We start from the raw sequence: 12892 nt of genomic DNA, 5'->3' as shown, positions 1-12892 counted from the left end.
TGTCTTGAACATTAACATCTGAAGTTGGATCTTCCAGGCATTAAGTTGTGGGAGTCCCAACAGACCTAACGTTTCAACCAATTAAATCTATTTTCCACCACTCTGGGATTAGTTACATGTGCAGAAGCAAGGAAATTGAAGATAAATATTCTGAAAGCTCACATATTCTGTTTTTGATTTAATAAAAAAGTACAAAAAATCTAATGAAAAAGGGCATCATTAATTTTGGCACCTGAAATCAAATTATAAATGATCAGCTGATTATTGATGTGCATTTTATTCTTTTAACTTCTTCAGTAATGTATGAATGTCACATTATATAACATTTAAAATGAATAAACCTGGAAATGAAATATGTTAGGATGCATCTTTGTGTTCCTTCCCTGACTGGTGGACAACTTGTCTCATTAATCTGTATGGTGGTGATAATTTAAAAAAACAGCATTATTTGTTGAGATTTATGTCTAGAAGACTTAGAGGTTCACTGAGAAAATCTTATGCTGTTTTATTTTCAGAGCACTGTGATGGATTTTATGACTTTTAGTGACTGGAACATATCATAAACTCTCATAAGTTGTAATGACTGTACAAACTACTACAGATCCAAGTATTCTGACAGAATGTGGGCACAATGAAAGATGGCCAGTAGAATGTGGCCACAGGGCAGTGGGGTATTATGCCCTGTGCAAATTCCTTCTTGTGTTGCTGCTTAACCAGCACTGGGGTAAAGGTTGAGATAAAATCTGATAAAAGTGAAGACCTTTGAGAGAAAAAATTGGAAACACTGAATGCAGTAAATTACTCTTAAGTAACAGTTGCTTACTCTGAAGTAACATTTCTTCATTCATTATACATGCTTTTTGAATATCATAGTTGCTTAAGGGTCTAGGATCTATTTTTAGTATGATTCTGGTTCTAAATGAACTTTAGGAAAACTCATCTTTGCCTAGTACTTCCAAAAGGTCGTGGGATGCATTATTTAATCTCACCAGTGACTCTGGCAGCTTCCCTGCAGGAAAGGAGAAAACCCTTCTCTGACCTCTGGGACCCTGTGATGAGTTCATTAAAGTTTTGGTGGCCTTATTCTACTTCTTTAGACCAGATTGAAAATAGATGGCCTCAGGGCTGTTAGTGTGTGGGAGAGATTCATATCCTACAGAAGGGTTGTGGGACAAGCTGCTTCCTGCATCAGCTGTAAAAATGAAGATGAGAACTTGTTCATATCCAGGTCAAGGCTTGCACAGCTGGCACCTTGGGAAGTTCCCTTGTGCGTGTAAACTACAGAAGTGCAGCATTGGGTCCCACAGATGTCAGCAAGAACATTGACAAGCTGAGTTTGGTGACACCAGACTTGGCTCAAGTGGGAGTTGAGGGATCCTGAGTTTGCAAATTGAGTAACCCATACAAAAGCCTTGGGAAAGAATTTTAAAAATTTATATTTTTCTTGCTGTTCCTGTTCAAATTTTATTGTGCTTCTGGTTTTCTCTTGCTCCCCTTTAATCAATTTGAGATATCTTTATGTGGAGAGATAGAATTCCACAGTTTGCTTTTTTGGTGCAAGTAGCTGGATATGCTGGCATAGAACCAAGTACCTGGACAGTACATTATGTCTTTATTATGTCTTACACAAAAATTAAATTCAGTTTGAATGTTTGGGGGTTTGTACTACTTTTGTTTTTTTCTTGCATGCAAATGAGTAGAATGTGGATGCAGGGAACCAGGGGTTTGAAATAATTTCTGACACATGGCAATCTCTGTTTGATGGACTGAAGAATGGAAAACTGCTAGGTGCCCAATTGTGTTGCATTTCTTCAGTCAAAATGTTCTAGATCAGCTCTGATAGAGTGGCTAGGAGTGGTTTCTTTTAAGTTTAAGAAAGCCACAAATAGGATGTATTTGCATTTCCACATGTAGCTCTTTTAGTTTTTAATATAGAATTGTGTCCAAATGTGTTTTTCTCTAAGCCTTATTAGACAGAGATTGATAATCTTCTGTATGAATTTTTCATGGGGTTTCTCTTGTGCATATGCTGGTTCAATGATGCATTTTCATTTGAAACACATAAAGCTTTTTTAAGCAAAAATAAAAGCATTGAAAATCCAAATCAGTTCAATTACACTTGCAGATTAAAATAAAGCTGTAATATATATTTATTGTATTGAAATGCTAACTCTATGAATTTTTGATCTGCTTTAAAAATGTAAAACTTGGATTTGATTAGATTAGCTGTGGAGTAATCTACACTGAATAAATCTGTCTTCCTTTCATGTGATTTGTCAGTGTTTGTAGTGGGTTTGTACACACAGCTTTCACCATTATTTTCCAGGCAATAAAAGCAGCCATGCAGAAAAGCCACCCATAAATGTCAGAAAACAGAGATATTTTGTTGCATTCCAAGGGCTTTGAAGGTCAAGTTCAATTCAGTTAGCTCACCCAGCGTGAGAGGAGCATGATGCAATGATGGAATGTGTGTTTGGGTAGGATATATCTGTTACTGTCCCTGTACTATTCTATCAGGATAACAGATCAGTGAGAGATTAAACTTTACTGTTTGGAAGAATTTCCTTTGGAAAACTATCAATTTTTATGATTTTCTCTAGCTCCTATTGAGATGCTGTGCAGAAATAATGAATCCAAAGAATTTACAGCTTTTATCACAATGGAGATTGACTCCTGATTGTGGCTTTTGGGTGCTATTCCACTGCAGGTATCCCATTCAACTGCATGTATTCACAAAATAAGTCTCAGATCATAGATTTTATTGGAAACATGAAATTGTGTTTTGCCTCCTTCTGATGAAAAGAGGTTTGTATAAAAACAGTTTCCTAATTCCTAGAAGTGAGAGGTCACCACAAAAGGCAAAGTTTTCCCACTCCAAGGAATCTGTTCTGCCAAGTCCCACTGCAGCTCAGTGCTTTGTGGTTACCTTCCCCTGCCATGAACCACTATTTTTTTTGTTTTTATAAAGAGCAGACACAATCAATAAAGCTCATAATTAAGTTGAAGGCACTATTTTGATCAGTGCTTTTATTGAGTGTCAGTGCCCTGATTTAAGGAGCTCCCCAATGAATGGAGGGATATGTCATCAGCTGCTAGAGCAGTATGTGAGCATTGGTTGTGTTTTGTAACTGCAATGCTGCATGTTCTTTGCTATCTGGAGAGTCTCCTTTGTGGTGGCTTCTGATAACCTCTTGCTCATGTTATCCAAGGATGAATAATGAACAGACTCCTACCTGTACAAGGAATACAATTGTATTAAATGGGCAAGAAATTTTGTTTAAGTTCTTGCTGCTTTGCAACATCTTCCCATGATTGTATGAGCAGAAGTGAGTAAAGATCACTTCTGGCTACAATGTACAGGTCATTTGCCCCTCTGTATTGATACTCAGTGCAGCCTCTCCTAAAAAAAAGATTTTAAATGTCAGCCTGCCTCCTATTTTTCATTGGGATCATAAAATAGTTGGATGTGCTGCTAGGAGCTTGCAGTGTTTAATGCAGTTGCTGTGCATCCTAGATGAAAAGCTCTGTTCTGTAGTGCTGTGATAATAATATGATCATTAGTGTTTCCAATAAAAGTGCCTGGCTGGGTTCTGCATGCCTTCATCCAAACACACCCCCCTAAATCCCCTCCCTATTCCATGTGTGTCCTATGGCATATTGCTCTTGTGCTGGAACATGCACTCCTTAGAGTGGACCCTAATGTGACCATCCCAGCAAATCCCACATCCTCCATGTGCTTCCATTTGCTCAAAGATTTGGTTCCCTAAAGGTCTATAAGCCACAGGAATAGTTTAAAGTCTCTCCTCAGAGAGGATTCTGCCATGCTGGTGTCCTGATTTTGGCTTATTTTTTTGTTTCCCCAACCCCTTTTTTCTAAGCTTCCAATAAAGAAAACAGCATATAGAAAAGAACAAGAATTAAGCTTGGAAGATATTGTTTCCCCTCTCTAAAAGTAGCATGCTCCCAGCTATATGGCAGGAAATTTCAAATTCCCATTACAAAATAGCTGATCTCAGCTGAGACTTCTCTGTAATTAGGTCGTGCTTTTTATTGGCTATAAATGGTTAAGCCTGTTGGAATGGTACTCAACATGCCAGAAGCAGACAATGCTTGGAGGCATTGAATAATACATTTTGCTTTTCTGATGACGTATGTGGGAGTTGTGTATGGATGAAATAGGCTGGAACAGGTTTATCCGAAGTAAACAGGGAGATTTCCATGTCTGATGGAAAGCAGATGGCAAAAAAATTGCCAAAAGAATTTAGAGCCCAAGGTTTCCTTGCTCTTTGTAAAAAGCCATCCATAGAAGCTGCTCTTGCCTCCTGCCAATCTAGGACAACATTGCTACAGCTGTGCTGGAGAGTCTCTTGGTCAAATGTAAAATGAAAAAAAAAAGATAAAAAAGAGAAGAGACTACAAAAGATCTCCTGCAGCCTGGCTGAAATGCATCATCTGTGCTTAAGAACAGCTTCTTTCTAATTCACAGTTACCCTCTTTTTTTTTTTCTAAGAAGACCAGTGTGTAAAAACTTCTTTTTCTCCTTTCTAAACGTGGACCTTTGCCTAGTGAAGGAGCTGTCTATCACTTGAATATTTTTATATTTCAGAGCAAAGCCAGCCTTTCATTCAGCCAGACCTTAAAGAGCCCATATGACTTCTGACATTAAACCAGGTTTGCATCTCTGCCTCTGGAACAAGGCATTCACCTGCACTGTGTTAGGGTGGCCTGGCTGGCTGAGGGTGCAAGACTAAAATCAGTAATGATCCCCTGCTTCTGTTTTTCTTTTCATGCTTATAAACAGCAGGTGCATTGCATAGACTGGCAGTGAGAACATCCAGAAGAACTTTCCAAAAATGCTGTCCTCCCAAAGAACAGTGTGGGATGAAGCTGGTGTGAAGAGTCCTGCCAAGTAACAGGCTGGGCAAGATCTCCTTTGTCTTCCAGTGTTAAATGGCTTTTAGAAGGAAACAGAGGCATGGTGTCAATTTTTTGTTAATTTGAAGTCCAGCACGACAGTCAGGGATCTTTACAGAAGAAAATTCAATGGAGAAAGTCTGGACTTATCCAGATGGTGGTAGGCAATTACAATTCATTTGTGTGAATTTCTGGTTATGCAGTTTTTGCTCTGTAACATAAACTTTCCCCCACAGGCAGAAGTGAGCTGCAGGCAAGTGAAGGTTTCCAGCAAAAGGCATTTTCTTCACAGATGTGGAGCCTGAGAATATGGGGTTGTTACAACATTTTATTTACTTTCATTTCTTCTGCCTCTGGGCTGCTGTCAACTGTTTAATTTTATTTGTCTGATTATTTTCTTTCTTATCTAGAAGTTAGTACTTCCAGAGGTTACATCCCAGTGTAGTATTTACTAAACATATAGGTATGTGATTAACATCCATTCCTCCTGCTGCATACCAATCACACTAATGATTTTACTGCTGTGAGCAAAAAATTGAATTTATCTCACTTTCACTTTAGAAGCCATCACATTAAATTTCCTGTGAGTTTTTGAAACATGAAATTGAGTATTTGTGGTATTTAATTCAAAATAGCAAAGAAATGTAAAAGATACTTAACGACATCTTTTTTTCAAATACAAAGATTTGCTGACCAGAAGTCTGCTGGTATTTTATTGTCTTCTAAGAATCTTTCTTGATGTATTTGTGGGGCTTTTTCTTGTTTTTTTCTACTGGTTTATATGTTTTTTAGTCTATTTCTGGTGGAAAGAAATAACTTTTTGAAAGGATTTTCATGAAAATGGCAGCTATAGAGTGCCTTTCAGAATGTTTGTGAAAATCCCTCAGTTATGGATTCAGTCTTAGGATGTTGCCAATTGTGAATCTTTACAAATTTCTATAGAGGAGAAAGAGAGGTCATCTAAGTGAGGTATATCTGGCAGGATAAGAGTTAATACTCACATATGGGTGGTTTTTTTTCTTTGAACTTTTCTCAGCAGGTGAAAAATAGCTACAATCAGGTACTACTTCAATAAGTAGTAACAACCAACTGCCAGGTTGAAAGATCACAAATTCTTGTACCAGCAGTTCTATTATAGGGAAGCGTATGTCAGCCTGTGTGTGTCAGAAAGCTTGCCAAGGTATTGATAAGAGAAGCTGGGCAATAATCCAGCACCAGAAAAAAAAATAAAAATCACCATTTGAGAGCTGTACTGCAGGGGCTTTTCTTTTTTCTCCTTTTTAATTCTACTTTATCATGCAGTGACTGCATTAGTGTTTGCATAATATGCATCTACATCTACTGATGAAGTTCACCCTAGGTTTGAAGGACATCAGTGAATCAGTAACTGGAGTTTTAGATTAAATATTCTTAACAGATCTTATAGAATGAAAAATCAACAACCTTATTTAAAGTGTGCTTTGCTGCCATGGGGATTTTATGGGGATAGATCTTTTAAATTACTGGGCAGCTTTCAGCTGCAGTATAAAATGAAATAGCAGACTAGCCAAAGGCAGGCCTTGCTCAGAAGTTTAGGTTGCTTTGGTGGTAGTGTGACCTTGTGGTGTGATGCTGGGGCTGTGCTAATGATGTGTTTGTGCCTGGTGGAGTGGGGCTGTTTGCACAGGGAACCCTGGGCCAGGAGCAGACTGCTGAGGGAAGTACAGATCCAGCTTTGAGTGAGCATGAAATGAATAGCAGGAACTATAGGATATGGGGAGCTCAAAGTGCTGGAAAGCCTGAAGGGATAAGAATATTTCCAGACAAATAAATGCTTCAACTTATCAGACTTCGAGTTTAGGGCAAGAGGGAATAGTGACACAAAATAATTCCTGAAATCTGGCAATGCTTTGCAATTCCAAGGGCTGAGAATCACTGGGGCTTTTCAAATGTGGTAGCTTCTTATGCATGATAGCATAGGGAAGGTCTTCAAAATACTTCAACAATTATTCCTTGAAACTCAGAAGTTCTTCACCTTACATAATTTCATATTATTACCTAAATAAGTGTGCTCTTTCTGATGGGAATGTTGTGTGTAATAAAGTTGTGCAGTTACCTGAAACTAATAAAAGGAGTTTACATATAGGAGGATTATCTCATATAAGGTTTTTAATACAGACGGCTGCTGTTACATCAGTTATTTGCACTGTGCTGATTACTGTTTTGTTCATTGCTCAGGTCTTCCCTCAATAAGCCTGAACCCACTCTGCATGGTTTTGGTTTTAATGAAAGATATGGTTGAATACGTTGAGCTGCTATGAGCCTAGACACACCACCTGTGAATTGTGAATCATCATAAAACTGAATTATGTAACAAATTTTTTAACAAGAGATACAATGAGCTGTGTTTTGAGAGCCCTCAAGCTGTTTTAGCCATAGAAAAGGCCAGAGCTCCTGCAGAGAAGGTGTGCAAGAAGTAATGTGTCTTCCATTCATGCCTGCTTAAACACCACAGTTCTGATACAGGGTGCCTTCTTATGAGAAACACTTTTCAGGATAAAACTCACGTTTCTTTCATTGTAGCCACCTAGTTTTAGGTACACTGCATTTCCAGTGTTACTTCTTATCACTGAACTTCATTTTTGCTCTTATTTTCAGCTTCCTGGCTGCTTACGTTCCAGTTTAGCAAAGATGTCCTTTTCCAGAAACAAAACAACAAAAAACCCCGTTGCTTTAATCTTAATTTTAATCTGTTTTTTTAACTCTAACTAGATCTTGCTGGTGATATAACCCCTACCAGCTTTGTTCTTCTCTCCTCCTGAGAGAGAAACACTGACAGCAATCTCCTGTGGAGTCTTTGAACATATTCAGGTTAACTTTTACTTCTGGAAGAGAAGAAAGTGAATCTTCAGCTGCTGATTTTATGCAAATGATGTTTGACATATGACTGTTTCTAGAAGGATCTTTGCTCTGTAGTCTTACTCAGTTTGAAAACTCTAGGACCTGTGCTTGACTATCTCTTCAGCAGCCCTGTTAGAGGGAGTTTCAGGAAAAAAATAGCTGGAAGGCACTTTTTTTCCAATACCAGTGAAATCAGTAAGGTATACTGAACTAGAGTGCTGAACGAATTTCATTTAATGCTCTGTTGTAATAGAAAGTAGCTTTTAAATGGGATGCTCAAGACTATAAAAGAGAAAATTAAATAAAACTATTTTTTACATATAGTGGTCTACACAATGAAACAAATTCAGTAAGTGTAGCCATTATTGTTTTCAAATGCTTTTATACTTGAGTCAAAACTGAAAGCCTGCATTGGTCCTATAATGAAAGTAGTATGATGTGCAGAGATATTAAAAAAGTGATTGAGTTACTGGCTGTGCCCATAAAGGTAGGTATTGTGAAAATAATACAATATTACTGCATATCATGTCATCTAGGAGACCCAAAGCCATCACATAAGTCTTTATCTTTCATTTGTCTTTCCAAGCTTGGTGCTGCCAAGTATTTGTAAAATAAAAGAAAGAATGAGTATTGAAGAAAATCAATTTATGAAAAAAGGCTTCTTTGCAATTACTGTTTGGGGTTCCTAGGGTTCTTTACTGGAATCTTCCATAATATCATGTTTAACAAATTCAGGCCGTTACTTGTGATAGAAACAATAAACCTGAAGTCAAAACATTTCTGGAATGAAAGTTTAGGAGTTGAGTAAAAATCGTCTGTTGAGTTCTTTGTGATCTTAAGGAAGTTGATTTCAACCTCAGTTTATGCACCTGTGAAATGGGTTTTACTGTGAAACCCACTAGGATGGGGATTTATTCTGCTTGTGAAGTGGTTTGATAGTTTCTGCCATATAATGCATGCCAAGTGGCAGGGTGTTGTGCTCTGGCTAGAAAGTAGAATAAGGATACTTAATACAGATCTCAGTAAAATTTACAATATAAGAAATTATCTTCCTATGCTGGAAATATTTCCTTCCTCCCTCCCTCCCAGACAACTGTATACAACACAAAAAATGTTTGTGTCTTACTATTCTGACAGGCATTATTGAACTATAAAGAAAAGATCTTGTCATCTCACACTTTTTAACAGATTATGAAAGAAAAATATGACGAAAACTTTTTCAGACTATCAAGTTCCCTGCTGAACTGAAACTAATGAATCACCCAGGCACTGGTAATTAGCCAAAACTAGATAATATGAAGCATTAGAGATAATATGAAGCAATAGAGACCATGTTGCCAAATACATATATGTATACCCTTGAAAGTACTTATTGTTTTATTCCCATGAAGTTTTTAATTAAATTCTATCCAGCAGAGTAGTATGACACTCCTGTTTTCATTTCAATTCTTACTTTGACAACCTAGATATAAATTGAATGTGATTCATGCCTACTAGTTATTGATTTTGATATACATACTAGACAGAATGAGCTTGATGTCTGAGAAATAACTGACACCAGAAGTGGGAAGATGTTGTTGTGGGGATGGAGTAAAAAGAATTTGAAGAAACTCTTTAGCCCTAGTGAATGCTTCTGACCCAGTGGGGTCTGAGGTATTGCAGTTCTTGTACTCTGAAGTTTTTCCTCTTCTACCACTTTGTTTGTGTGTTTGTTTGTTTGTTTGTTTTTAAATTAGGAATGAACCTTTGGGTAGACTTAGTCTCATTAACAAAAGGTGAACTTCTTCACTCTTTTGCTATAGGACCCTGTATTCATGAGAAAGGTAATTTTGTTCTTACCCTGCCATCTAGGCTAGGCAGGTACTATAGTGACTGTAATAAAATGTAACAGAAGCTGATATACCATGCAAGTCGTCCAGCTAAGAAATTCTTTAACATATGTCTTACTGTGTACTCCTCACTGAGTATGTAAAAAATGGGAAACATTTAAAAGATGTTTATAACTGAATATACATTTCTTATGTAAATGTTGTCAATATCAAAATGTCTACATTAGATAAGCTAAAAAAAAAAAAAAAAGGATTGATTGGAATTTATGCACAGGATATGTCCATGTTAGAGAAACATTTCTTTTGTTAAGAGACAATTTGCATTCATGAGAACTGAAAATTAAGAAGGAATAAGATTTGTTTCTCTATAGACTTACTAATTAGCATTGGTTTAGCTCTCCCAAATGGTAAGATGTGTGAGTATTTAAAATGTTGATGCAGACAAATTTTGAGACAAATGACAATTTGGTATTCATGCCTGTATATAGCTTCAGACCTTTCTGTCATATCCTAATGACATGTAGAATTTCTGAATTCTCAAATGCTAAATTTTAAGGTTTATCAGAGGACCAATAGCAAAACCCATTTATCTGCAGTAATGGAGATTTTACAAGAAGCAGTTAATGACAAATAGCACCTGGGGTTGGTTGTTTTGTTGTTGTTTTGTTTGTGGTTATAGTAGCAGGTAAAGAATATAGGGACTTAAGGGAACCAAATTACTTTTAGAAGTGCCCTGTAGAATACTCATGGCCACTGAGCAGACTTTACTTGGTACTTTAAGAAGACTAAAATTGTGTTTGCTTTGGTGTTTTTCAGTATTTTTACAGTGAAATTTACAGAGCCACTGAAATTCCAATTGGTAGTAGTCTTTCCCACAGAGAATTCCTATTGTTGGATCTCATGCCTTCAACAAAAATTTCAGGGGGACTGAATACTTAATAAAAACATTCTTGGTGCGTAACCATTGTGCTTGCATACAGCTAGTTTTTTTTTTCCAAATAAATTTCAACAGATGCCTTAATTCTGTTCTGTTGTAAAAATTCCTTTCTCTCATTTGAATGTTTTTGTTAGTGCAGATTCTTTCTGGCTAAGCTCAGAGAAAAATCTGTGCTGTTTTCCTTTTCAAACAATATTTTCTTACATAAAAAAAACAAAAGGCCACAATTTTTGTTTCATCTGGTAATACAGTGCATTTAAAGAAAAGAAATATGAAAATCAGGTGGCTTCCTAGTGAAAGCCAAGAAATTCAGCTACACAATCTGAATTCTTCTCAGGGCAAGGACTGTTTAGAACAGCTCCCTGTGAGAAGCACATAAAGCTGATTGCACTGTTTTCAAGTTCAGAATAGATCTGCACAAAATAAAGGAAGTAAAAAGTGGTATTCAATAAAGCAGGAAGAAAGGATATGTGGAAATCAGGTAGTAGCATCATACAAGCAATCTTGCTTCCTGCTGTGGATGTTTTGATTGAAACATGCTTATGTAGTGGAACAAGATCTCGATTCCCCTTTAAATATTTGCAATACTCTAATTCTGATTTGCAATAAATAATATGACTAATCCATGCTCCCTCTCATTGCTTTATGATTATCACTTGCACTGCACATCTTGGCTGCTCTTAGCACTTACAAGGCTCTGATATATAGCTAGATGTCTCTGACTCCATCTGCTACAAAGAGAAGTGACACAGAAGTGCTCCCCAGCCATTTTATTGCAATTTAATGTAAATCTGTTATAATGCAGATGATGAAAAGTGCAGTGGCTTCCATGAATTCTGAAAGCTGAGATTGGGTTGTGTGGCTGCTGTGCTGTCCTCTGAAGATTTGCTGGGTTTAATTTTGCATTGCACAGCCATTAGCTGACTGAGGTTCCTCACTGAATCACACTGCCACAATACTTCTTCATCCTCCTCTTCCTTTTCTCCTCACTGTGACCTCGTTCACCCAAGTTTTCCAGCCCAGTCTCTCACTGCTTTTGTCTTATAAATTGTAAACTCCCAGTACATCAGAACACAGAGCTATGCAATTGACCCCTGCAATGGATTATTTTGTTAACTCCTGTTTGTGGGAATATTGTAACATCTCTTCCAATTTGCTGTGGGCTCATTGTGATTCTCACTGTTGTGCAAACAGATTCATCTGATCAGGTTGCAATGAGAGCTTGCCTTTACCATGGCATCACGTGTGATTTTACTGCCATCATGTAAAATAAGTGGTGCTAAATGTGCTCTGTGCTGCTTAGTTGGTGGTATTTGTAGATGGGAATTGGGGTGATCACATTCTGTCATCCAGCATTAAGTGTAATTATACACTTATGTTTAGGCCCTTAGGCAAATGATTTTTTTCACCTGTATTTTCTGTAAATGTTTTAGAATGATAGAATTACCTTCAGTAGACTAATTAAACAGTAGCAAATTAGGTAAACCTAGAATGTAATTAAAGTACAGTAGAAACACCTGTAAATGATAATTGTTTCATTCCCTCAGGGGAAAATGTGAAAATAATCTTTTTGATAGGGTATCGTATCTAGAATCTTTACACACACCAACTGACATGTTTGTCCTTAAGTAATTTGTCTAGAAGTAATTGATTGCAATATTTTAAAAAATATCTAAAAATAAGGAGAACATCCTACTTTTTTACAAGCTTTTCATCTGCAGACTGGGGAGTTACCCAGGGGAAAAGCTGTGATCTGTGATTACATTCTCCAGTCCAGCTGACTGGATGGGGTAGAGGCAGAAGGGAAGGACTAATTAGACAAAGACTTCAAATTGGTTGAATTAGTAACAATGGGGGTCATCTTGTTTGAAATAATAATACCTTATTTTGTAAATTCATGAAGCTGGAGTAAGGCAGGATGTGGTGCTGACTTCATCAACAATTTTTCCTAAAGTATTTAAAGTTAGAGCATGAATTCTGTTGCATGGAATGATCTGTAGTGATGGTAATCTTCCCAGTAAATTTTGTGTGGTGTCACTGCAGATGGCGTTTTCCTTTTGTGTATTGTCATCCCCAGAAAACTGATGATTTTGAGTGACAAGTTGGTGTGAATGTTTACATAAAATCCTTATTCCAAATGCAAATAAAAGTTAAAGTTGATAGATGCTTTTTGAACCTTAAAAAGTGCTTTTTTTTTTTTTATGAGCAAAACTGACTCATTTGCAACCAGTTCTAGAAGAAACTCTGCAAACCTCTGAAATGCAAATCTATTGAAATAAGACAATCCAGTCACCTGTCTCCTTGTGCTCCTGCAGCAAGGTGACTACCAGAG

At 37.1% G+C, this 12892-nt stretch overlaps 1 protein-coding gene across 6 annotated transcripts in view; it reads left to right on the top strand.

Annotated features, from left to right (window-relative positions):
* Nucleotides 1–12892, top strand: part of ST6GALNAC3 (ST6 N-acetylgalactosaminide alpha-2,6-sialyltransferase 3) — a 226668-nt gene that overhangs the window by 100710 nt on the left and 113066 nt on the right. The window lies entirely within an intron of this gene.

This window comes from Erithacus rubecula (assembly GCF_903797595.1).
Source record: "Erithacus rubecula genome assembly, chromosome: 10".
NCBI classification, from domain to species: domain Eukaryota; kingdom Metazoa; phylum Chordata; class Aves; order Passeriformes; family Muscicapidae; genus Erithacus; species Erithacus rubecula.
The sequence above is the reverse complement of the archived record's forward strand: the minus strand, read 5'-3'. Positions and strand labels throughout refer to the sequence as shown.